We start from the raw sequence: 16,012 nt of genomic DNA, 5'->3' as shown, positions 1-16,012 counted from the left end.
CGGGGCCAGGTGGGGCAGCAGTATTTTGTTAAATCAAATTTTTCTATTTCTTTATTATTTAACGATTATTTAAAACATACTATAAACCGTTTTTGAAACTAACAGTGAAAAATATTCAACGGCTCGGATTTCGATTAGGGTTGAAGTAGTCCTAAGATTTCTTTATTTTTCAGGGCCTTTTAAATGATTTATTATAACCGTACACTTTCTATTTAAAATATTTTTAGTCGTTTCTCATATGGGCCTCCTATTGTGGTGCCACCATTGTGTGGTGCCATCATACTGTCATACCAAAAGATAGATCGTTTCGAGTTTGTACGTTTGTTAAATTTCACTTTTCTTCATTTAATTATTGAAAAGTTATTTAAAGATTTCCATACTTTATGAAAACCTGATCTGTAGTTATAGTATACGAAAATCTATTATTTGATGTAGTGAACTAACACGCTATAACAAAAATAAGAATAATAATTATTTATTAATGTATTTAGAGTGAAAAAAGTAAAGCTGCTCTAACATATTTATTTAGATAGATTTGAAACGAACGATTAAAACAGTTCATCGACTGAGATATGTCGTCCGTAAATCCTTTTATTGTAGTTCGGTTTAAAAAGATTAATGACCTTTTAGAGCTTTTTAACGCCCGATAATGTTTTCATTACTAGTCAAATGTAATACCAGGATACCGGTATCTTTAAAAACTAAAAGGAAAGGAACCGGTTACTACCTCTTGTTTATCGACCTTGAATATCTCCTTAAAGTTATCCGAGCGTTAAGTTTGATAGTAGAATTACTGAGGGTAAGACAACCTTCAAATTAATAAATACATAAATACACGCCACCGCAACGTAATCTATAAATATATGTAATATAAACAATCATATATGATACGCTACCGGTTATCTAATTAAGAGAAAAACTGTGAAATAATTACCTTTTGATTTATTATTACTTTTATTATTAAATTTTTACGCTTGGAAGATCGTGCCGTTAGTTAAATTATTTTTAATACAATTGTTAACGCTACCATTACAACGTATTTATTGCTTTATTTCCTTCATTATCATTATTATTATCGTTATTATTATATCTTTATTAGAAATAAATATCCTAATAGTTATTGAGGATTTATATTGTAGCGGTGGGTAAATAAATCTACGTCAAGGGCATCTTTAGTGTATTTACTATCAGTTCGTTTGCGTTATTTCTCTACACAGAGTAATTCCAAGGTCTTCTAACCTTGGAAAAATATCAGTGTTGTAATCTTTAAAACTTTATGTCAGTAATTCAATGAACACCTGTAATTCAGTTTATATATAAAATTAATAAATAATGTAATGCCAATTACTGCATAATTTCTGAGCATCCGTACCAGTATAAATATATATATATATATGTGTGTGTGTGTGTGTGTGTGTGTATGTATGTGTATGTGTTGGGGTATGGAGATTTACGTACATCTTTTTATTGTCTTTATTACAATACAAACATACTTCTCTTTCTAGAATTACTTTATAGTAAAAATATGATTCAAAATGCTCTTATTCAAAAAATCTTTTTATTTCAATTAATTTTTTTAAATAATGGTTTTTTAAGTTTATTTTTGTTTTCATTAATTTAATAATACTGGTATTTTGTTAAATATTTATTAATATTAAAATTATTAATTGTTACTTTTGGCTTAGAAAAAAATTAGGATTCGTGAAAGGTTCGGGAAAATGGAGAAGGTATGCGGAATAACTGAGGGGATCTGTAACTAAAAATAAAAAAAAAAAATTAAAAACATGCTTTTCTTAAAAAAAATAAATTAATTAAAAAAAAAAAAAAACAATTTTACTAAAAAGTAAAAATAATTTTATTTTCAAGAAAATTAGTTTGAAAAAAATTTTCTATTTATGAATGGCTAAAAAGAAAAGCGTGAGGCGCGCTGTAATTATAAATTCGTTGTACATGAGAGCGGAGCGCGCCCCACGCTTTAGTCATGGATAAACAGAAGATTTTTTTAAAAGTAATTTTCTTGAAAACAAAATTATTTTTACTTTATAATATGAATTTTTTTTTTCTCTTATTTATTTATCTTCAAAACGCGTTTTAAAAATCCTTTTTTAATCTTTTTTTGATTGTATAAGTATTTAAACTGAGAAGTAAGTTTTTTCTTTTAGTCGTTTTAATTCTTTAACAAACTAAATATAAATATTTTTTGTTTTATTTTATATTACAACCAGGATAATTAGTTTCCATTATTACAAGTGATACCAGTTTTATAAATAAATCAGATGATTGGCATACATAAATTTTAAAAGGTAAATTTACACAAGTTATATTAAAATCAGCTTAACAGCCACCTGATACCACTTCATACTGAATCGGCAGTCAAAATCAATCGAATCGGTAGTTACATCTTAACGATTCAGCTTCCTTCCTCAAGATGTTCCCTTTATATCTTTGACAGCGTATATGTAAATGTTCTATATATAAAATATAGAAATACGTGAGATTAACGATGAAATATTGTATTGTAACCCGACTCACGTCGCTGTGTAAAATTTCAACATCGAATGAAATCGGGAAATGAATTTAAGGTTGCAAGATTTGTTGAACACACGGTTAAACCATTATAAATTAAAGAAAAGCATGTATCTATTTATAAACGCAAAAGATAAAATATTATAACGCAATAATTAAATATAAAAGCTTTACGGGCGGGCTATTTAGACCTAAACAATAAAGGAGAAATATAAAAATTAGAAAAAAAGTGATATAAAAATTTTCAGAAAAATCTTAGAAGCCGTAAAATAACAATAATTAAGCAATAAAAAATAATTACGAAATGTAAAAAAAAAACTTTTTGATTTATAAGATGGAAAGGAAAATCAATTTTTTTAACCACTTTCAAGAGAGGACAAAATAGATTAACTATAAAAATAAGCCAGTTCCTTAAAAATAGAAAAGCTCAATCGATTTGGTTCTTTGAAGGCAGAAAAACGTTTAGAGAAAGACCCCCTGAGAAGGAAATTTAAGAGAAAAAATTACAAAATTGGAAGGTCTCCAAGCCAAAGTATAAAACCACGAATTTAAGGTCTATTGATCGAAAGAAAAAAAAAACGGCAAAGTTAATTGATGAAGGGGAAATTGAAAAAATAAAAATATAATAGAATAAGGCAAAATAATGTCAAATCAAAAAAAAATTTCTCTTACTTTTTTAAGGTATTATATTTATTACATATTGAATTAATGTATTTTACAAACAAAAAACTAATTTTTTTGTATAATTTTTATATATTTTCAAATTTTTTTAATATACTTAAAAAAGAAGATTTTCAAATTTTGAAGAAGCTTTCACTTACGAACGTGTTTTTTTTTACGTACTTTTCTTTTGCTCACTTTCGTTCTACGATTAGCGGTTAACGGACAGTACACATGTAACCCACCGGGTTAGCCTAGTGGTGAACTCGTTATCGCAAATAAGCTGATCTCGAAGTCGAGAGTTCTATAGTTCAAATCTTAGTAAAGGAAGTTACTTTTATACGGATTTAAATATTAGATCGTGGATACCGGTGTTCTTTGGTGGTTGGGTTTCAATTAACCACACATCTCAGGAATGGTCGACCTGAGAGTGTACAAGACTATACTTCATTTACGTTCATACATATCATCCTCATTCATTCTCTGAAGTAATACCTTACGGTGGTTCCGCAAGCTAAACAGAAAAAGAAAGGACATGCGCAGAAGGTGGAGAGGAGTAGTACACGTGCGCAGAAGGTTTTTTTTTATGAACATCGATGTAGTCGATTAACCAACGTAACGCATTGGACACCCTTGTACGAGATATTGAAAACTCCCGTATTATGTACTCCCGCAAATATTTTAACATCATACAAATGTATAAAATAAAAAAAAACCAAGTGTTTTTTTTTTGCATCATTGTCTATTTTTGCAAGTGTATTATACTTTATACATATTACTTTGTTGAAAACAAAATTATCTTCTGTTTTTGTTTACTTGGTAATCAATTTTTTTTTAGATTTCTTTGAATGCATATTTAAAAAAATTTATTTTTTAAAAGCTTCTATTTAACTCGCTTGCAACTGCTATATCTTTTGATCTATCGTATGAAAATCAATGAAATTTGGTACACGTATGTAACTTCGATGTGTAAAAATAAATATTTTTACTTTTTTTTTTAGTCTTAAAAAAAATACAAAAAAAATTACATAAATGTATTGGATTGCATATAAAAAATTATTTTTTAAAAAAGCTTTTATTTAACTAATATTAATATTAACATTAATAAAAAAAGGAAACAAATTAGAAAAACCCTCTAAAAAGTAAAAAATAAGAATTAAATCAAATTGAGAATTTTAAACAAAAAAATATAATATATTAACAAATATAAAAATGCAATGAAAAGTAAAAAATAAATTATATATTTATTTTTTTATAGACAGACGAATATCCGAAATGCTTTAAGGCTTCTTCCTTTTAGTAGATTAGATCCATCGCCTCATAATCAAGAGTACCGAATAGGATAAAACTTTCCCTGAACAACGGATTTTGTCTCGATCGGTTGAAATACATACTGTTGCGCTGCAATAAATTTATTTTCCTTCAGATAGTTGGTGAGGCACATCAGAACAGCTTCAAGCTTCTAAAAAGAAACCTTTGCCTTTTTACTTATGTGTACAAGTAACCGACTGAACTATAAACCGAATATCCGTTTAGTTATATTCCCGACAGTAGGTCTATCTTTTTGTTTAGGATTTGTAAAAGAATTATTTTCTAGCTTAAATGTATTTAAATAGGTACTTAATGAAAAAAATTAAGACCTTAAATTCATTAATAGATTTATCGGAACATTTTTAGAGTTTTTAATTAAGGGTTACATCCTTCTCTTATTGAGAATTCTGTGTTTAGTGTTGCAGAAATCGTAACTGTTTTAACTGTATTGCTTTGGATTCATTAAAAGACTAATCTTGCAATTGTGCTCGTGGAGTTATACATACAACTCCTATAACATATGTACTTCTTATATATATATAAAAGAAATGCGCTTTCTTTTATAGCCCTTTATTTTATGTATATATATATATATAAAAGAAAGGGCTCTGACTGTTTGACTCATTTACGCACAACAGCTCAAATCACTTAATCTAGGCAGATGAATTTTGGAGGGTACATTGTTTTTATAATGTAGGGACCCGCTAAGGAAGGATATTGGAAAACTCTTTCTGAAATTTGAAATTTTTCAGGTGAAAAAGGGGCAAAATTTTAATGATAATTCTAAATTACAGGTACCGAAGGTGTTACAGTCGTAAAAATTGGTTTTTAAACTTTTCTTTGAAAACAGTAAAGGAATGTATTTCACTATTTTTCAAAAATTCAAATATTTTGCAAAATCGTTTTTGCTGAAAAATTATATGATATAAATCCTACGCTCATCCGAGCGAAGCCACAACAGCCTAACAGCTGGTATATATATATATATATGTATACAAAAAAATGATGTATATATGTGTGTGTGTTTCTGTGTATACCTTCCGGATAAATGTACGGCAAATTTAAATAACTTTTCAATAGTTAAAGATAAAAAAATGAAATTTATCAGTTTTCCTAGTTCAGAACAAAATATTTTTCGGTATGATGCACCATGCTGGCTGTAACCCAAGCCCCCAGGAGGAGGGTAACTCAAAACATTTTAACTGAAAGAATAGGGTTACGATACGTTATTTTAAAGGGTATTGAAAACAAAACTTTTAAGATAAAAAACTTCAAATTATTTATATCACAGCTCTAGCAAAACTTGTGGCCGTTTAATTTTTTCCAGCTAATTTAAAAAACGGTCTTTAGTAGTTTTAAATAACTGTTAAACTGAAAAATACTAAAAAAATAAAATCTAATATTTGTTCCTATCCCTCAGAACGATCTATTTTTTGGTTGGAGACCTGTATAGATCATCGTACGTGTGAGTATGCACGCGCGCGCACACACACACACACACACACACACACACACACACCCAAACATACTGTATTAATATGTAAGTTTATTTACCAAAAGATTACTTCAGTAGAACAAAAATTGCAGCAATAACTCTATAAGTTATTGTTTTATTTAACATTTAATTTGTTTTGCATAATAATGTGAGTCATAATTACGAATAATTGCATCATATAATTATAATTGTCACTATTATGCGATCGTTAACAGCTTTTACACAAATATTCTTGTGCGTTTTGTTATCTTTTAGTGTTATCATTAAATCCCATTAACAGGTGGATAAAGAAAACATACACTCTCTGACCTTCCTCTGAGGCTCATTCCAATCGGATCACAGTCGGAGCGGTGATTATCTGCCTTCATATATTATTACTATCAGTACTAATAACCTACTCCTGTAATAACAACCGTGTTAATAACATTTTATGAAATTCAACTGTGCATTAATTATTTCAATTTATTATTGTGTTACTTAAATTATATATATATACACACACACACACACACACACACACACACACACACATATATTATTGCTGCTTTTACTTCAACTGCTCTGATTTTTCACTATCCCCCGTTCAATATAACGTATTCATTAACATATTCATTATTCTTTGATGAGAAACTCCGCCACTCTGATTTCTGTGGTGCAGTTCTAATATCATTGCTTTTCATCTTGAAGGATCTGGGTTCGAATCCCAGTCAAACTTGGCATTTTTCTATAGCTACAAAATTAATTTATTTTCATTAAAAAGAAAGAAAAAGGAGCAGACAGGTAGATTTAATCCGATATTAGTTGTGTAGTTGGCGGATTAAAATAAATTTATTTTTATTAATTTTAATCTTTATAAGTAATTACCACTGTTCTTTGTTTACCGACCAAATATAGGATATATATATATATATATATATATATATATATATATATATATATATATATATATATATATAATACTTTTTTCCATAGAACTGTATTTATCGGGTATCCCAATTCAAACTGTACACTGATGAGTACAAATATTTAATTTATTACGTTCAAATAACAAGTAATATAAATGTACAACGTAGTAACGTTCAAATAACAAATAGTATTTAAAATAATGAGTTTTTATATACAGAAGATGCTCGATATAACCACCAATTCCTTGCAGACATGCCCATGAACACGTATAGGTATGTTTGAAAATTCACGTTAAAACAGAACAAAACTGATTTCCTTTACAAATTCTGTTGTGTTAATTTTTTTAATTCATTCGGGATATGAAGATTCTGGTAAATAGATCCTTTCATTGCTTCCTGTAAATAAAAATCTGAAGGTGAAAGCTCTGGGGATCCCGGTAGCAAAATGTGCTTTGAAATCTGAAGCCATCCCTTAAAACTTCACGCAAAATTTACCGAGTTAAATTTTAACATGAAAATTGTCTTTTCTTAAAGAAAAAAACTTTTCAGTCAAAACGGTTGCGGTTTGTTATGTGTTAGGTATTCCATATCTAAAATTCATTAGAGAAAATTATAAGTAATCGAAATTAAATTTCTTTTTAAAAATTATAATTCTTGGCGGTTTTTAGTTTTTGTTTAAAAATGTTAAACAGTTATCTGATAATAATTGTTTAAAAAAGCTGACAACACAGTTGTAGTACTTTCCCGTCACGCGACTATTTTCTGATGCACAGTTTACACACACATACGTACAACTTAATTTAAAGTACGTCTGTGCTACACTAGCGCTCCTTTGGTGACAGGGGGTACTATTGACGCAGTATACCCGCTTACCCGCTAGATTAGAGCATTTTTCGGGTGGAGGTGCGATTTTGCAAAAAATAGTTTTTTTAATTATTAACGAATGTATCTAAGAAAAATAGGCTAAATTTCGAGATACTGAGGGCGACCTTGCTCTACAGTCTCACCTCCTTGACCTTTTAAGTTGAAAATTTAATGCCATCAAGGCCTCGTATACAGAAGTACTCTGATCAAGTTTGGTCAGAATCGGTCGAATAGTTCTGGAGATATAAAATATATAGAGTGCGACACCGAGAAAACATACGTGCATACGAACATCCGGAAAATTTCCATTCGTATTTTGAGACGCTTAGGTGTCAAAACGTCAAGATCCGGTGGAAACAGCATATGCCAAACTGGACCGATTACAATACTTTCCTTTCTACAGCTATAGCTCTAGAAGGGAAAGTAATAATATTTAAACAGGTTTCTAAGCGACCAGTTAGGTTTCATGTACTGGAAAAAATAGATTTAATTATCATCTTGGGTGAATTCGGTGTTTGCATCTGGATTGCTGATACTCGATTTTAAAAAAAATTGATTCATAAAATTTTATCGAGTTATGTAAATAATATACTCGTATATAGTAGATAGATACAGTAGTAGATATATGTACTCGTACATTTATGTATAGATGTACATTATCCATACAAAATTATTCTTAGGTGAATCTTTCACCGATGGCCATTTTCAAAATATGCCTGTCAATTATCACATTAACATATATTTACATAAGACTGTAAATATATACATTGTACATATATAATAATAATAATAATAATATATATATATATATATATATATATATATATATATATATATTTAAATTAATTTTTATGAATGGAATATATTTGTATATTGGAGTCAAGGACACTGCGTATGCCGACACATACACACACACACATCGTATTAGAATTACTGTTGTAATACGTTTAAAACAATGCATACGGGATGCAATGCAACATGACGTTTTATTTACAATAAATTAAATTGCATATAAATATTAAAAGGAATTTTGCAAGGTATTTCTTTTCTTTTTTATGTATTGAAAAGTCTAATAATCTTATAATTAATTCTTTTAATTTACAAATATATATATATATCTTACACGTATTACATTTTTTTTTTTTAAAGAAAGATATACGCAACTTGTACCATGGATTTTCTTTTACCTAACAATTTGTTTATTTACAGTTAGTTCCGATTGAGGAGCTCAAGTAAATCGTATTATAAAAAGCACATGATGAGGGATTTCCAAAGAACATTTTTAATAAAACGTACGTATACACAAAGTTATATATATAAATAAAGTATATATACGAGTGTATTATATATATATATATATATATATACTCATACATTCAGAAAGTTCATATATATAAACATAATCGCACTGAATAAAGCTACATGGGTACAAGCGACATGTGTACGTCAATAAGAAGTAAATAAAAAAAACACACGTTAAACAATAGACAAAGACAAACACGTAGTAACATTACAAGCTCATGGAGATAGATGGAAAGAAGCTAGGCTCCTCATCAAGGCATAGAAAGATGCTCATCACGTATTTAACCGCCCTAAGAGGCACTCAGATTCTCCCAAGTTCAGCACATGTAGGCGTTTCAGCTGCCGAACATCTCGTTCTTGTCTAGGAGATTAACTGATAGAAAGTTCACATGATTATCTAACCGCTGTCTGTAATTGAACCGAACCGTTTGACCTGTTCGCGAACATAAGGCAATTCTAGGTAGACTGAATTTCTTCATTCCGTGCAAATCACGGTATCTCTGCAACAGATCTCGCCGACTTATTTTGGAATCGTTGTGTAATCTCAGTGTTTACTCTTGCTCAGCCCATAGCTCAACGCCATACGTACAATTCGGTTTTAGAATCACCTCATACCAACGTTTGTTGGACAGCGAAAAGTGTAAATTTCAGCGCAGTTAACCAATTAAACGTCTTGTACTTAACTGTTTCCTCTTTTCTCACACGTGGTACATCCACGCGACAATCAAGATGGAGCCCAAGGTACCGTATATGGTCAGAGTGTGGGATGAAACTGCCATCTAGGTGGAGCCGGGGACAGTCACCTACCTCTTTTCATCGCAAAAGTGATACGACTTGACTTATTCTGAATCGTCTTTATTATCCATTTTTTAACCGTATCCTTGTCAAGTCTAATACCGATTAGGGAGTTTCTCTGGGGCTAATTCTGGGTTTTCATCACAGCCAGGATTGGTGTATCCAGCAAACGAGGCAACGATGATATGTCTGGAGCCGGAAGGTCCGCCGTGAATATCGAGTAAAGGACTGATCCGAAGACGGAGCCTTGTGAAATCCCTGATCTAATATCAAAGAATTCAGGTAACTCATCGATACATCTGATCTGGGAAAAACGCCCTTCGAGGTAGTTTCCCGGAAGAAGGGAACCCGGTAGAAGGGTTGAGGAAGGCTGCATTCAGCTTATGGAGCAGAAGAAGCAGCCAGACCTTGTTAAAGACCATTTGAACATCCGAGAAGCCAGACCTTGTTAAAGACCATTTGAACATCCGAGAAGCCAGCCGAACAGAGCCTTTTCTCTTCTAAGCACTTCGTGATGATATTGATAGTCCTAAGCGTTTGTTTAATGGTAGAATTTTTGTTCGGTGAATAACTTTAACCCCCTCCAATGTCAGCCACAGTCTTTGAAGAAACAACTTCCTCATCTTCGATAGAATCGGTAAAAGACTTATTGATTTGTAGGAATACACATCGTGCGCAGGTTTACTACCACTGATGGGAAGTACGACGTTGGGGGGATGCCGTTGAAAAGTGTATTATGTACTTGATAACTTTAAACGGGAGCATAACTACCATTTTATGAATCACCAAGTCAAAACCTGGAGCTTTCTTTGACCGTTCCCCTTGTTTGATTACCGGTAGTACCTCCTTCGTTGAAATGCGTCTAATAGGAATGTTAAAGGCATTAAGCTGTCCAAGAAGTCAATTATTTCCCTTTCATTAGGACTCCCTTCTTATGTCTCCCTCCATATGACGAAGGGAGTCCAACTTTCTTGATGCAAATCTTGCAAAGAATGTCTTGCTACGATGTGCAGCAAATAGGTCGGCTTTTTCCCTACCGCTGCTGACCCACGACCCATCAGACACTTTCAGTGACGGGAGCGATTGCAACATTGATTATGCAACGAACTATTTGATCTCGACCTTGCAAGAGGGAGCATGTCAATCGACACCTGAGGAAAAGTACGAGGGAACAGTAGGCACGAACTCTCCGACAAAGCTGATGGATCTAATTAACACATTGAGGCGACTCAGAAGAAAGTGACAATACCACAGGAGATCTGAGGGCAAAACTTCCCTCAGCAGGGCTGCACGCAAATTGAAAAAAATTGTTGAAGTCCATTAGAAATGTTCAAACGTTCAAACACTATAGTGAAAATCTTTCCCGCTTGCCTAGAAAGAATGCACTTTGTGGAAAGCCACGAAGGATTTTCAGCGATGAATTAAACAGAATAAAATTTGAAGTTAGACTTTAATATAATTATGTTATTCGATGAGAAAACAACTAGTTAAAAAATATAGACAATCACATAAACATTCTTATTTAAAAATAAAAAAAAAAAAAGAAGAAAACATGTTCGTTCGTTTACTTTTTTTTTAAACTAAATAATTTTCTATGTCTATGAAATAGGATTGGAGAGATTGGCAGTAGTATCTATGTAACAGCTGATTATACAGTCTCCATACAATACAGTATACGGTAAAACTTGGTATGAGATTCAAGTGGCCGATCAAATATGCTCGTTACAGCCGAGTTCTCGATACTTCCGAGTTGCCACCTTGTAATCGTACATTTTTACGCCGTCATTATCTATTATAATACAAAGAAATACTGTGTACCTAAGAAGAAGCTGTTTTAAAATAAAATATCGATGGGTTTTGTATTATAGAGTAACAAATAAAATTTAGATGTAATACAATTTTTGGACCTAAACTGTTAGCGTTCAGTGAATTAGAAAGAAAAATGGTAATAAGTGTGCAGTAAAACTTACCAAAATCATCAAGGAAAGTAACAAATGAAGACCGCACAAAAATTGTTATGTCACGTACAAACCGTATTTAATAAATCTAAAAATTCATCTAATCTATTTTTTCTAACAGAATTCGTCAAAACTTAATCGCGCATAAAATCTAATTAGTCTTAAAATAATCGTTTATTTTTGTTTATTTAATAATCTTATACTTGTAATCATCAAAACAGTTTTGTATGTTTATTCAAGTACTACACAAATTTATCGCTTAATTAGTCTCGCTAAACTCCGTTAATCATTTTAAATATTTTTTGGCGTCAATCATTGATGATTCCAAAATCATCAACTGGGAGAGTAGTAGATTCGACTTAGTTTTCAGTTTCAGCTTTGCTATCGCCTGCACGACTACGAGTTACCTCAGTAATAATGTCCTCATCAGTCGGAATTTCTGTAGCATTACGTCATCATCGGCTGTTGAGCAGTCATCTATTGAGTATTCTTGAAAGGCTGATTTCTTTTGCCGGGTTAAGAGTTTGAATTCAATCCGAGAGTGGTATATCGTCTTCATCGTGGTAATCTTCCGGCGAAATATGGCGAGCCATATTTTTTATCAAGAAACACTAAAATGAAAACGCATTCGCTGACGCGTCTGCAGTATTACTGTATTGTATTTGGCTACCGGGTATCCGATTGTTCCCGTTAGAGGCATCAGGGTTAGGAACGGGACGACCGGAAGCGTCACAAGGCGAGTGTCTTCCCCTACGGGGTTGGGATGGATATCCGATCGATCACTTTAACGCAATACTGTTTGTTTAAATGATTGTACGGTACAGTACTGTATTTTTAAACTGAAAATTATGACTACTGAATTTACCAGTGGGAGTAGGACAGGTAAAATTTATCTTTAACCACGCCCCTCTTCAGACTTTCACTTAAATCGTTTAAAATGTACTTCAGAGTTCGATGAACCTGTTTGGATGGTTTTGATGGATCATTGTTTCCCACCGGTCTTTCCTGGAACTTTGCAAACAGGAAAAACCGAGTAATTAAAATAACCACCAGCCTTTGTAATACCGCAATGGATCTTGTACAATACAACGTCCTGTTACAAACCTTTTGTTCACCCTTTAGACCTGACCTGAACAAGCCTAAAATAAAATGTCACAATCTTTTCGTATAAATCGTAAATGCATATTTCGTAAATGAAGAAATGGAATTTACCTTGCGTTGAGATTGTTTGGTTATTTAAATTTTTTTGAATTACAGTATTTAAAAAAAAGAAAATGCACGTAATAAGCAAGCTTATGATTATGATACCTCGCTAAACGAAAGTCAATTTATCATTAATGAGATAGAAAACCAAACAAATCCCGGAATTTTGCTCGTTACAAGCGAGCTTGTAACGAGGAATACAGTGGAAGCAACACAGAAATACAAGTGGAAGGAATACTGCTTGTATACAGTGGAACCCGGTTGATTTGCGGGTTTCATTCTATATCTTTTCTGTCATATGAAGTGAGCTCATTTCGTAGTTTTGCGTATGTTTAAAAGTTGTTATTCGTTAAGGTTAAAATTTAAACTAGGTAGGACACATGATTTTGTAACAATAATACGGGATTAATTAATCACGATATGATATATATTTTAAACAAATCGCGAGAGTAAAAACATCTTAAATATTAAGGAAACTTTGTTGAACTATATGTAGGGCTGTTAATACTAAAGTAAAGAATGACCTTTTACGAAATATTTTCTAAAAAAATTACGGTTTAATTTTTATATATTTAGTGAGGGTTGATCATATCACGCATAGAAGTTTTGAAATCTCATTTTCAATTACGGTCAGTGAAGAGATAAGCAAGCAGGTATATAATATGAAGATATTAGATCGGTGCACGACCACCAGACCTTCCAAACCCACCGCGGCCATTATATTTCGTAAGGCTAGACCAACATCCGCAAAAATCAAATTTTACATATAATAGGGGGGCGTCTTATTCAAAATTGTCACCACCCCGGCGCACGGGCGCTCGAAAACAACCTGCGTTATATACATCTCTCCTGCCAGCCTTTATGGTGGGCAGACATTTAATCCTTAATAGAAATGTATCGCGCTTAGATTAGTCAAACCGAATAGTATTAACACCCGCGCCAAAACCGCTGGTACCACAATCCCATATAACCTTCTCGCTTCCCATCCATCCTCTGAAGAACGAAGCGAATAAAGAAGAAAAGAAGAAGAAGAGTCAGAAGAAAGAAGAACAGAAGACAACAGTCTGTCAGTCGCCAGTCTAGTTCTCTCCGAAACATACTGGATATTAACAAGGTTAAGATGAAGATCTGAGAGACAGACACGACAACAAATACCCATCACAACCATCCCGAATCCACTCTCCAACCGACCGAGATAGCTCTGGGGCGCAACGTCTCAGAACAATCCATCCAAACTCATTTCCTTTAATTCTAAACAACTTGAATTAAATTAAATGTTAAAATGTAGACCCAAAATCGCCTCCGGCGACCTTTCCTTAAAAGAGGACGGCCCCTTAAATAAAGGATTTCAGCCCACTCTAGGCTGAAATGGAGCGCGTCACGGAAGATAAGCTTATTAGCACATCGTTCCGTCGGGCCCCTACCGACAAACCCTCCATTGGATCGGAACGCAATCCAAACTTCACAAAACGAATCAACGTCGGCTACTATTAATAACCCGCCAGTCCAGAAGAATCACCCAGCAGCAAAGGACGTGAGTCCGTATAATGCGAGAAGTAGGAGGGTATTGCACCCTCCGACATCCTTGCGTTCCGTTCCGTTCCGGTGCGCGATGGTCGCAGTACATTCACTGCTCGATGAAAGCGTAAAGAATTACAAATTGAGATTTGCAACGAATTACAAAGATTTTATGTCTGTGGAACGACAGGTCTGTCAGAAGAAGAAAGTTAGGTCGCCTGTATCATTTTTATTTAAGAAATTCGAATGCCAGAAAAGACTTAATGAGTCTATGAACGATGACGATTTACGTTCTTTACAGAAAGAATCTGTGAAAAATAAATTTCATTAAATTTTCGCGATAGATATTGCTTTTTCGGCGGTAATAGTAAAGTATATTTTATTTAGTAATGGCGAAATATGTTAGCATACTAATAATTATTGTCTTTCCATTTTTTTGTTGTTGGTGTTTTTCGATTCAGGGTTGTCATGAAACGTTGAGAAATTAAGAACGAGGGGAGGTAGATTCTTTCGCGCGTGCACATATATATATATATATATATATATATATATATATGTGTGTGTGTGTGTGTGTGTGTGTGTGTGTGTGTGTGTGTGTGTGTGTGTGTTGTGGAGTACATTTGGATTAATATGTCGGAATTGGCTTGATAAAAAATCTTATTTTTACAGGGAATTGTTGGTATTAAGGTTTCGAATCGGGTTTTCAGAGGTGATATAGATAGAAGGATTCAGGATCATATCTCGGGTCATTAGCCGGAAAGGTTTATCAATACTGTTGCGGATTTTGTTTTCCTGTGTACTTCTTACTTTATTTTTTTCAAAAAAGGTAACATTGAATAATCGTTACGATTAAAATAATAATTGTAACATTTTCAGTGTAGCGTTTATCTAGAAATGAAAGCATCGTGTGTCTATTAGTGGATTCAGAACGCTGTTATAATTTTAATGATACAGTCATTAAAATCTGGTTTTCTGATTAATCCTGTTACCATTGTCTACTCGATTAAAATGAGGGCTATTCATTTGTGTCAACGCATTACATGTATTTGATCGATAGTTATCGATAAAAATTTTAAGTTTTAACTGAAAACTTTCTTTCTAAAGTTCAAAGAATAATTCAGGTTTATAGAGGTAAGTTTTAAAAAGTTTTATCAGATACAGATACGTACTGCCAAGATCGTGGAATTGTCACAAAACCTTGATGTGTTTTACGGTCAATTAACCCAGTTCTAAATTTATAACCTATAAATTAAAAAAAAGTTTTTTAGTAAAGGAAGGTGTGGCTACGTTTTTATCTGTCTGTCTGTAATTCTTATAAATGCTTAATTTACAATCGGTCTTTTTATTAAAAATAATAGATAAATGGGACAACAAGCGGTTAGATTTGAGATTAAAAAAAACTATATCTTATTGATACGATCATTACTTGCACTGCTATCAAGGTGGTTATGGTACAGAGATATGATTTACGAGGT

Source organism: Lycorma delicatula, chromosome 8 (genome assembly GCF_047948215.1).
Source record: "Lycorma delicatula isolate Av1 chromosome 8, ASM4794821v1, whole genome shotgun sequence".
Lineage (NCBI taxonomy): Eukaryota > Metazoa > Arthropoda > Insecta > Hemiptera > Fulgoridae > Lycorma > Lycorma delicatula.
The sequence above is the reverse complement of the archived record's forward strand: the minus strand, read 5'-3'. Positions refer to the sequence as shown.